We start from the raw sequence: 12359 nt of genomic DNA on the forward strand, positions 1-12359 counted from the left end.
CTTTATAAAAGTGTGTCTTCTTAAAGGGAGCACCAGGAGATCTAACAACAAACTTGTCTATCGTTCAGGCGACATTGTCAGCAATTACCGTATCATAATTTCAGAACCCCAAATAGGAGGCCAGCTGGAAAAGTCTGCTGAGGTTGTGTAAAAATCAGTGACTTTATCTCGTATTATAACTTTACGGCTCTTGTATCAGAACTGACATTCTCTGATACAAGAGGAACTGATTAAAAAATGTCACATGCATTAGTGGGTCAAAGCAGCTGATATAATGCTCTAAATGGGTTATTAATAAAGTTTTATTCTTATTAGAGTCATCGAGAATTCAGAGATTTTTCTATTTTGATCTCAGAAATCTTTTACTCCTTTTACCTAAAGAGTTAAAGAGGACATGTCCAAGCATAAAAGTTGTGCTATATTTCATAAGTTCTTCTTTTTCCAAAGGTTTCTTACCAACCACATGACAGGCGTACAACTACATAGATGCAAAAGCTGTGTTGCAAATTGGAAATTTGTCACAAAATTTTGTCAACCAAGTTAACAGGAGAGGAGCATGGAGAGTGTCTGTCAAAGACAACTCTGGATTAGCTGCAAAGAACCATATCTCCAGACGGAAAAGGCCAAAATAATGTACACATTGGGACACAATTACATGTATTGGCATTTGTGTAAAAAATTGAGATAGCAACTATTTTGCAGAGAGACCATTTTCAGGAAAGCTAATGCACACACGTGCCAGAAGATCCGCGGCTGCAACTGCAGGAAACTGATACATTTAGAAAATCTTGTATGATTTTCCTTTGGAGTTACAAATATGTACCACTTTTTGCTTATTGCAAAAAAATACATTAAAATGAATCAGGGTTTGGTGAAAAAGTGAAATTTTTCACTTCAGGATCAAGTGCCAACAAAAAGCAGAAAGAAATTGTGATGATTTAAAGGGTTTGCGTTAACTTTACCTACTATAAAGTAGACAATGTTGTAGAGTATCTACATTTGGAAAAATAAAAGGCATGCCAAGCAAAGAAAACCTCTTCAGGTTTCAGTTTTCATATTTGTTATGAATCTCCAAACATTTGATTAATAAAGAATAAAAAGTGAGGGAGAAAATCAAATTTGTCAAAAATGTTCATGAGATTGACCTGGGTTATGATAATAAACCATTTGCGGCTGTAATCATTAAGATAGAAAAATGTCATCATGTTACCTCTGCCTCCATTATCTGCTGAGAAACATGATGATAGTAAAGAAAAATGATAGAAACAGTGACGAGATGGAAAGGAAAACATAAGACAACAGAATAAAGCCGTATCATTTGGAGGACAAGTAACTCGACCAAGGCCAAATCGTCAGCCACAGTCACTTCCTGAGCCCAGTGGTTTTGGGGACAACAGAAATAGACGCTTAATGTTTTATTTAGCTGGCAGCCGACAAGAAGCTGAACCTGAGATGATGGCTGAATACGCTGCGAGTAGTTAAAGAGAGGAGGAGAAAATGCTTTAAGCTGCAGGGATCTGATGCAGTTAGGAAATGTAACAACACTTACGGTTCTGAAACCCCCTTTTTATTGCTATGCCCTCGTTATTTTGTGATGCAATATCTAGTTAGATCTTCAGCTAGGGTTTAGTAGCATGCTATTATTTTTTATTTGATCAGTCTGTTGTTAATGGAAGGACTCTGAAATGCAGATGCATTTGCCCCTTTGCAAAACTTTATTCTTAAATACATTATATTTCTAATAATTTCCAGAAAGGAACTCACTTTAAAAAATATTAAGATGACTGACTTAATTATTGCGAAGTAGAAATAGTTTTACATTTGTTTGTTTAATCTGAAAACCTTAAAATTCAGTTCAGAAGTTAATGACAAGCATTATTGAGATGAGATAGAAATTGAACCTTTCGGTATAAACGCTTTAGACAAAAGAACAATAACACTGGATATAAAATAGACAAAACTGACCATACTCACTATGAAACAAGGCAGTGGCAGCATAATGCAGCACCAAACATGATCTCACCTAGAGGTATACGTCAACACTTTTATTTAATTTGGTCCTGGTTCCATCAGTGATGAAGCAATGCTCTTTCAGATGTTCACAAACCAGAATGTTGTTTTAAAACCTCACTCTGTTGTGCGCCTTTGTCTTCATGATGCTGTGTGATCACCAATGTTCTCTAACACACATGTGAGGCCTGCACAAAACAGCTTGATTTAATATGAGGTCAAATTGTACACATGTGGACCTTATTTGCGAAGGAGCTGACCTTTGAAGGCAAACAGTTAGACTGGATTTTATTTAGGAGCAGAAAGGGAAACAAATGGTGCCAAAATCTGACTTTGTTGAATTCTAACCTATTTGTATTGTACATTAATCCCAACCACATTTATTGACATAAAAACACAGAAGAGACCAATTAGTCTCTTTTGGTCTTTTCAAAACACTGTTTTATATCATGGTATGTAGTTACACCTACACACCCCAGGAGAGAAGACTTTATTTTTTAACACCATTAAATTACTATACACTGCTTCTTCTGACCATCAGATATGTACCGTCTGTCTGCTGTTCTTCGTTTGTTACCTCAGCACTCGGTGTGACAATGGTGGAATTGAGTTACTTCCTCATTAAATGTTCTGCACTGAATTGATTCACCGTCACCCCGGCTGACCTGCTCACTGGGAGCGGTGCTCAGGTACAGCCGGGGCTCTAAGGGAGCGATAAATCTGAAATTCAAGTAAAGAGTGGAGGGTGAAACCACAGAGGACATGAGAGATGTATAAAGAACAGCTTCCTGTTGTCACGTCTATCTACTTAACTCCAAGTTGGCCAGCAGTTGATGTAAGAATGAGAGTATGATACACCTCTAAATTAGATGTTGTTGTATTTTGAAGTTAACCACGATCCACCTTGATGTAATGGCAATATTTGTAATTTCTTACAGAATAGGTCATTTTGGCTGCTTAGGACTCATGGAAAGAAATTAAATAATCACTCCCCATCACTGGTATTTGGCTCATGCTTTTTTAAATCTACAGTTGTGAAGCTATCATCTTAAGCTCTGTTAAGCAGCTAACTGGTAGATAGCTACTCAGCAGATAATCCAACCGTTTTCATAGCTTTGTGCAGTTTTAGACAGGAAATGTGTTAGGGTTTTTGACCGCGAGTACTCAGGAATCATTGATGGCGTTTTTTTTCTGTTCCACTGTTCCTTTAAACCTGCAAATTATGCTTCCAGCTGTATCTACAGAAACTTTCATTGTTAGCTTTTGCATATTGTTTGTGCAAGGCAAGCGATAACTTACTGGACTTAACCCCCTCTTCCCTAGAGGTCCAAAACATTTAGGAGCAATAGCACTGCAATGGGATTTATCCAGCCCCTTCAGATGTTCAATACAAAGCATTCCTGATGCGACCAATGAAACCATTGATCGGTTACTTTCGGTGTTATCTGGGACCACAGCCAATTATGATTTCTGTTCAGGAGACTAAATAATTCATTGAATGTCTGGAGGTATATTTGAATAGTCTTCTTGTAGCATTTGTTTTATTTAAATATCTAAGCCTGCTTTATTCATTTGAATTCAAATTTATAAATGAGCCGTGGGCGTTGAATTACTTTAGTTGCAGCTGTACTTGTGTTAAGAATGAGAATGCTTGTGTTAAGAATGAGAATGCCAAACAGGGATGTTTACTTGAAAACTACTCATAGTCAGTGTATCAACATAAAAACAACAATGTTGCAGCAGTAGAAGTAATTGTTGCCTCTGCATTAAATACAACACAACTGATCACATATTTCTGATCTACATGTTTCTTTATTTACCGTGGTGTCAGGAAATAATTGTGTTTTTACTGAAGGTTAAGTGAATTTGAAAATCTCTTTCTGGTCTTCACTGTCCAGAGTGTATCCAGTCTCCTGTCCTAAGGTTGATGGATTTGGCTCCAACCCCCTGCAGACAGAGCTGATCTGGTAAATAAAATGATAATAATATTGTTATTATTAAGGACCAAGAACTGAATTAAATGGTAAAGCTGCTGTGGCTTTACCAGATCAATTGCACATTTATCCAACACAAATCTAAAATCATCCTCAGAAAAGCATCATGTTTTTATGATTGACTCACAAGAAAAGCAGTTCTGAATCCACATCCAGAGACGTTTCAGATGCTTTAACCAGCAGAGGGCGCTAAGCAACAACGTTTACTGTACATCCATAAATAGTCCACTTCATAATGTCATTATTATTATTATTATTATTATTATTATTATTATTATTATTATTATTATTATTATTATTATTATTATTATTATTATTATGTGTTACTTCAGACCTCTGATTAGTGTCTACTGTTTTCAAAGACTTAAATATTTGAGGAAATGTTGAGCTGCATGTGCAGTGACAGACAAAACATAATGACGGCACTGTGCTGCTGATTGAAACCTACTTTCATAAGCCCTGAAAACTGCAAGTCAGATGCTGAACACTGACAAAATTCTGTAAAAACTTTCAGTGAGAATTTTCTGCAGGTGAGATTTTTATTTTATTTATTTTTTTCTCCAAGCTGTGCACAAGATGCTGCTGAGATGGCCAAAGAGAGCGCCAGCAACAAAGAGCTGTCACAGTCTGACAGAGCATCCAAAAACAGCTGCTCAGTCACAAAACATTCACACTCTATGAAAAAGCCATAACAGTTTCCTGAAGAGAAGGATTCACCATTTTTTTCTCTTAATTTAATGTTGGACTCTAACCTGTCAGGGGAAAGTTGAGCCAAAATGAAACCATAAAAGTTGATAAAGGATATATTTCCAGCATGTGATCAACTTTATGACGACCGCCTGTTGTAACGTTTTAGTAAATACCAGAGGTATTTCTGTTCTGGTCAGAAGTTTACAGACAATTCATACCATACCATACCATACCAACTTTATTTATAAAGCACTTCAAAACAACCACAGCTGATACAAAGTGGTTAAATATTTTTGTTAGGTCTTTTTCAGTGCAGAATAACTGTGGAGATGGTTTGTGGTAACATTTATTTAAGACTGAATAAGACTGTTATAAGTATGACATAACATAAATATGACTTCACGAATGCTTACGATTGTTGTCATAAACTGGCATTCGGTAAATAATGACACTTTTAAATAACTTTTGATGCCAGATTTAATGGAACTTTGCATTATAAGTGTCATTATTTACTGAATAATACAAAGTTGACACTTTTAGAAGAGTCGTCCATGTTTATGTTGATGACAGCCTCGTGTCAGTCTGAGTAAAATACAACAGGTTGGCTGAAAGAAGGAGAATTGTACTTATAGAAACATGAGATCTGGTTTGACATCTTTAATAATCCAATGAGATTTCAGTCTCTGATTAACTGTGTTTATTTGTGATCGGTGGAAATGAAAACTACAAGAGCTGACTTGTGATGATGTCAGATTAAAAAGTCATGAAGGGTCAGTCTGATGTATTCTGGGGGAGACTGAGTATGTCTGCAGCAAAGTTCAAGGCAGCTCAGTGAATAGTTGATGGTGGGAAAGGAAAACCAGCTGCACCAACTAAAGCCTTGACCACAATGTGAGGACTGGTGGAAACGATGAGAAAAGCTGGTTCAAAAGGACTCTGCAATACAGAAAATATAGAAGTAAAAAAAAGAGAGAGAGAGAAATACATCAGAGCTGTGACACGTGAGGATAGGAATTTGGTTTTATTCTGTGATAATTCAAACTCTTTCCTCTTTTGATCCAGTAGCTTAAGCAGGAGGGGAAAAGGTGCAGACTCTTCATGCAGCTGAATAAATGAGATGGAAGAGGATTGAGGACAGGCAGGAAGGAGGAAGTGATCCTCGTTGACCCTCATTCCGACTCAGAAGGAAATTACAATGAGCCAGCGGCAATACGTGTTAATGAAACCAAACCTAATTTTCCAGCTCTCTCTGCTGCGTCTTATTGTATCCAAACATGAAAAATGCAACTTATTTTCATTACAATTTATTTGCCAGACATTATCTAGCTGTTCATCCTTACCATACACACACACAAAAAAAAAACTATATTAGAAAAGGATGGTATTTAAGCGGTAGTACTTAAAAAAACACAGTGCAGGACGTCAAATAGCAGAAGACTATGTGTGAAGGAAAACAAATACAAGGAAGTGTCAACAACAGTTGTTTGATGAAGATAGGCTAATTATAAACCAAGGCAACAATGTAATGACATTGTAATGACAGCAGATCTCTAAAACATGCCAAATAGTAAGTTTAGACTAGACTATTGTGGCTGCTCAATGAATATTTTATACATTAATGTGAAAAATGACTTAGTGCTGTCAGTGAATCCAGACTTTACAGCCAATCAGATAAGAGGACACATAAGGCTGGAAGCATTTTATGTCTGGTTTGATAAGAGACATGTCTAAGTTATTTCATTTGACGGGTTGTGAATTAGACTGTCATGCCACCTAGACAAATATGCCTTTGTTATAATGACTTGATATTAACCAAGAAATTATGATCTGACATAAATTTGTTATAAAAGTGTTACTGATTAAACTTTAAAAATGATGTGGCTTTATGTTATTAAAGCGAAAGTTTAATCAGCAATACTTTTTATGTCACATCATGATTTCTCAGTTAATGTCAAGTTGTCATAACAAAGACATTTTGAATAATGTCAGCTTTGTATAAAAAGTGTCATGATTTATCAAATCATGATAAATTGTGATTTATCATGACTTCATGACTTACAGTTGTTTGTTGTTATGTCATGTTTATGACGACGTCATGACAGTCTTATTCACAACCGTTCAAATGAAGTGTTACCGTTATTTTTAACGTTATTTTTATTTCTAATGTACAGCACTTTAATCAACGCTTGCATTTTTAAATGTGCTATATACATTTTATTTTATTTATTTATTTTGACATTGTTTATCACAGTCGATCACAACATTGAAATACCCACATTTCATCGAAGGCAAACATAAAAAAAATTACCTCAATTTGGCTACTCTGTTGGCATCTTCTGACATCTCTATACTCGAGTTTTTAAAAATTATAGTCCCTTGGGTCAACAACAATATAATGAAAATGTGCATTTCACAGCAACAGTGATGATTGTGGTTCTGGGGCTGTTTAAAAGCAGCAAACATTCGCTTCTGCCTTGAACCTGGTCTGCAACCTCTTGGATAACTAAATATTTTCTTGTCAGAGTTTTCTAGGAGGCATAATTATTTCTCAAATCCACCCAAAAGATCACCAGAAAAAAACTTTAAAACAATCAGACTGTGCAATTCTGGCTTCTCTCCAAATCATACAAAAACACATAATGAAGAACATTCTGCATCCTGAGCTCCGCTGAACAAAACGTATCCCGACATGAAGCTGCCAGCGCTGTATTTCTCTGTTGGGAATGTGTTTTCAAGGTGTTTGCAGTGCTACTCTTCCAACAGGAAAAAATATCTGAAAAATGTGCATGGAAAGGAAATTTGCTGCAGTAGATTTTAGAGTTCAACATCTATTTTGAACACGTGTTATTTTTCTTTCACAGACACAGAGGATAGATATTAAATTGAAGCTTGCATATAATTCCTTAGAGGAAAGAACTGGAGTCTGGGGACTAAGATGATAATGGGAGCTAGCTGGCTTCAAGGACAGATGAAAAAGCAAGAAAGAGGTCCGCTCCAGGAACTAATTGACATTTTCTTTAAGAGCCAGTTTCGCTTTTGACCTGAAGACAATAAAAATGCTCCTAAATGTGTGAGAAGCAAATAATTTGACAAGCAGCGTATCTCCCGACCCTCATTTTATGCTTTTAATGGAAAATATTTTCATCCAACTGAAAGGGGGCAGAAAACCAGTACTGCCTACATCCTGGCAAACTGTGACAAGTTTTACTCCATCTCTGCTGTTGCTGAAGTCACAGATTTGCAGGTAATCAATATTTGGCAAGGTAACTTTCAGTCCACCGCTCCAGCAGCCAACCAGCCGAGGAGCGGCCCTGATGTACCTGATGGAAGTGTGCAGCCCTCAGCCTGAATGCTGCATTTGTTTGATTTATCTACTGCTGTAAGAAAGAGACATGTAAACACAAACAAAGAGCGAGAGAACGGAAGAGCTTTGAGTCTGCATAAAAGACAAGGAGAGAGGACAAAAAGGATTATGGTCGTCTACTATCATAATGACTGCGGCGTCCTCCAGGCGTCCCTGACAGACACCATCAGCCTGGCTCAGATCCGATCTCTCTCCATGATGCAAACACACGGCACACACACACACACGCACACACACACACACCCCCACACGCACACACACACACCCCCACACGCACACACACACACACACACACAAATGACACAGTCACATCCCATGATTGAGGCTCTTTGTATCTTAAACTAAATGAGATAATTTCACTTTTTTTGGGAGACAGAGTACATAATGATGTTTCACATCTATTAGTGGGGAAAAAACATAAATTTTGTGAACATCCATCACTTATCGTTTGTGACACAGACGTCTGTTAATTATAGCTGCTGCTGCAGTCCCAGCATGCACTTCTCCAGAGCGAGTTCGGTGTGTGGAGCGCCACTGAAGGTGAAACAAAAGGAAAGAATAACTGGAAAAGGTGATGAGAATAAAAGAAAGGTGAAAATGAGGTGTGGTTACGCTTCTCCACTAAATGGCTGTGTTGTAATCCCATTTGTTTTGATCATTGCCAAACTGATTTTTTTTTTTAAATCACATTATTTAAACAACAGATTTTAATTTTGTGAAGCTATAACCATTCACCTCAAAGTATTTTATTATCATTTAGAAGGTTAAAATAAAAACTGAGCTCTTTCATGCGGATACCCCAGTCACAATCGTGATCTACTTTGTGTTGGTTCTATCATAAAACTACAATAACCCCCAGAAATTTGCAAATATTAGTGTTGTTTTCCAACTAGAAGGTGAATTAAACACCACTGCACAGTTTATGAATTCATTCCAGTTTGGTAAGAAAATGAACTTACTCAGTCCTAGGCTAACTCCACATCATATTATGAGGTATTAAAATATTTTTTCCCCTTTCCTCTGGGACTCTTCTGTTTAATCCTGTCTTGAGGGTAATGATGTTTATTTGGCTTGGAGAAATTATGGTATGTTTCACAGAAAAAAAAGTATTTAAAATATCCTCTAAATGAATTTATTATGTAATAGTTGAAAAGCTCAGTTTCTTAAATCCTGGTACATAATGAACTCAAGCAATCATCCCTGTCTGTTGACTTCAGATGAAAAACAAAAGTCTCTTCTTCGCAGCAGGATACATAAAATTATCATATGCATGTTTTGGAGCAAGCAAACACATTCACAGTCGTCCCTGTGGTGTGTCCGTTTTGCCGTTCTCGCCGAGGCACAGACTGTTCTCACATGTGCCCACACATTCCCAAATGACTCATCTAAAATAACACAAGAGGCAAATCAAAATAGAAATTAATATCCTCTTGAAAATAAACAGGGAGGCCCTGCAGAAATAACCCCAGGTCAACAGGCTTGGTCCTGTGGGCCATGAGAGTGCAGCTCCCACTGTTAAAACAACATACCAAACACACAGGCACCGGCTCAGCTGGCTTAAGGAACCGAGCAGCTTTAGAGGATAAAACAAGGTTTTGTTAATAACGGGAAGGACATGTGTCAGCAGGACCACTGGAGACATGTTGATCAGCAGCAGGAGAGCGGTGAAAGGTTGGATTATTCTGGGCTAAAGGTAAAGCAGCTACTGGGGCTACTAAAAAAGAAAAAGTTGCAGAGAAGTGCACCTTTGACTGACTGGACATTTAAATGTGAAATTATATGAGGAACCACAACATGTGTGGCAAATACTGACCAGCAGTCATCTTCAAGAATCTTCTTCAAAATGACCAAAAGCACTCTGTGGGTAAAAGGGATCAGAAAATGTACATTTTACCTTGCTTTTTATTTATCTGATCAAAAGCCTAAGTCACTATAAAAACCACCAAATTGTGCTTCAAAAACAGAATTTTAAGTTTAATCAAAACCACAAATGTCTGCATAGAAAATTGCCAAATGTTTTCATAGCATTAAAATGCACTATTGACTTGCAAGGTCTTTTTATTGCATATTCTTATTTAATCTCATTATTTGTGTGTCTATACGCTTCAGCATTAAAAATATGTAAACATATTATAACGCTGCATCATAAGGAAATTTCTGCATCTGATGGATTTACAATAAATGTATCTTAAAAACTCAAAACAAAATTTGCAAGAAGTTGATGTATTGTGTTTGTCAATCACTGTTTATGTTCAGCAAAAGATTTGGAAAACATTCAGCTTCAGTGATTCGAGAGAGATTGCCTTCTTATGTTAAGACAGACAATAGTGCAACTGTGAAAGAGAGATTCAAAAAACATTTTGTCTATTTACATATAAAAAACGCTGCTGGCATGGAAGTGATGGACGGACGGATTATTTTAAAGTCTGAAAGAACGATCCATCATGACCTCTGCAACTTTCTCTGCAGTGAACTTTGTCAGTCTCAGATGAAACTTCAACATAGAGAAGTTGTCTTTTTGCTGAGAAATACAAGTAACTTATAATTCAAGAATTGTGCTTTTTAAAATCAAATTTTCACCCTTTCTTAAGCATAAACTGCAACATTTCCAACATATAAATTCACATAAGTGTGAGGTTTGGTTGAAGAAACCTAAAGTCCCAGTCTAACGGTTCTTCCTATTAGATGCACTTGCAGCAGTGATGACTCCATACAACAACAGATTGTGTCCTTCTGATGCTCTCAGCAGGAGTCAGTCATAGACAAATTAGCCACATGAGAATGTTGCATCTGTCAAAGCTGCAGACGTGGATCAGACATTATAAATTAGTGCTGCAGCTTGTCATCCCATACAACTGGGCTCTGCACATTGACCAAACACTTAGTGCAATTTGGTCAAGGAAACGATTGAAGATAAGCAGTGTCTTTAATAAGCATGTCACGCTTCAATCACAAACATTGCGGTATTTATTGGAGTTTTATGTGAAAGACCAACGCAAGATAACCTATAATAGCAAAGTGGAAGGAAAAAGTAAACGGTTTCACAAATAAATGCATTATTCTTATGCTAAAATGTTTCAGCATTGAGCTGCGGAGAAGCTTTTCTCGCCAAGGAAGCTGATAGATAAAGAGAAGAAGGAAGGAGCCAACTACAGGGAGAACCTGGAAAAAAATCAAAAAGGTACTAAAGACCTACAATGTAACAGGTTAAATCAGAGTATATTCTTGTGGCAGAATGGCATTATGCAAATCTAAAAGAGTATTGCAATTATTCTCATTCTTCTAATTTAACATGAAATTATGTAGGAGCGGGTTTTCAAAAACAAAATCTTTTAACAAAGGTGAAATGATAAATCTCTGCAAACATTGTGGTCATTCCACTAAAAGCCCTTTCCTCCCAGCTTTCTGTTTTTCTTGCCTCAGCAGCAGATTTGCTTTAAGGTCCATGCTGACGTACATAGCAGACAGACATCCGGCAGGGAGGGAACGTCACTGCATCTATCGCCCACTTTAAGATCAATCAGTTCTGAGGGCAGCTAAAGTTAGCAACATCAAAGCCTCCCCAAGGCTTCAAATAATGTGCTTTGCTCTGAATTTGAGTGTAAACTGCACTTAAACTACTTACTGAGGCTTTTTAATGGTATTAAGATTAATGGAGCAATGAAACCGATGGGATTCAGGCCCTTTGGTATATTGTGTAAATAAGCACAGCAACGTGATGCTTCTTCAAATGATAAACATTCATAGTTTTTCTTGCACACCTTTATATCTAAGTGATTTTTGAAATTCAGAGTTTGCTTGAAAGAGAGAAAATTGTAGAACATTTTTCTGGCTCAGCTGATTTTGAGGAAGATTTCAACTTATCTATTTAATGGGTTTTTCAATTCAGCAAGATCTTTTCTTTTTAGTGAAAGACTATATGCAGAGTACTGACAATAATGATCCAGGTCTACAAACACCACGTTTGAGTTTCAAAAAACATGCTTGAACCAAAACATGAAAAAGGTTATTTATATAATTTTTGCCTGTCCATGAGACTTCACTACACAGTGACACTTAAACGTTTTCACATTTTTACTTGATAGACTGTAAAAAAAAAAAAAAAAAAAAAAAGATATCAAGTGCTGCATGTTCATGAAGTGGGAAAATCTTTTACAAATAAAAAGTTGAAAAGTGAGTCCGCCCCATTTACTCTTCCACACCTACATAAAATCCAGTGCAAACAGTCGCAGATCAAAAGATCAAGAGAGCGAATCCTTTTCTGAGGATGACTATCAATTATTTACGAATGGAAGAACGAC

This window comes from Poeciliopsis prolifica, unplaced genomic scaffold (assembly GCF_027474105.1).
Source record: "Poeciliopsis prolifica strain line A6 unplaced genomic scaffold, Auburn_PproV2 SCAFFOLD010, whole genome shotgun sequence".
Classification (NCBI taxonomy): domain Eukaryota; kingdom Metazoa; phylum Chordata; class Actinopteri; order Cyprinodontiformes; family Poeciliidae; genus Poeciliopsis; species Poeciliopsis prolifica.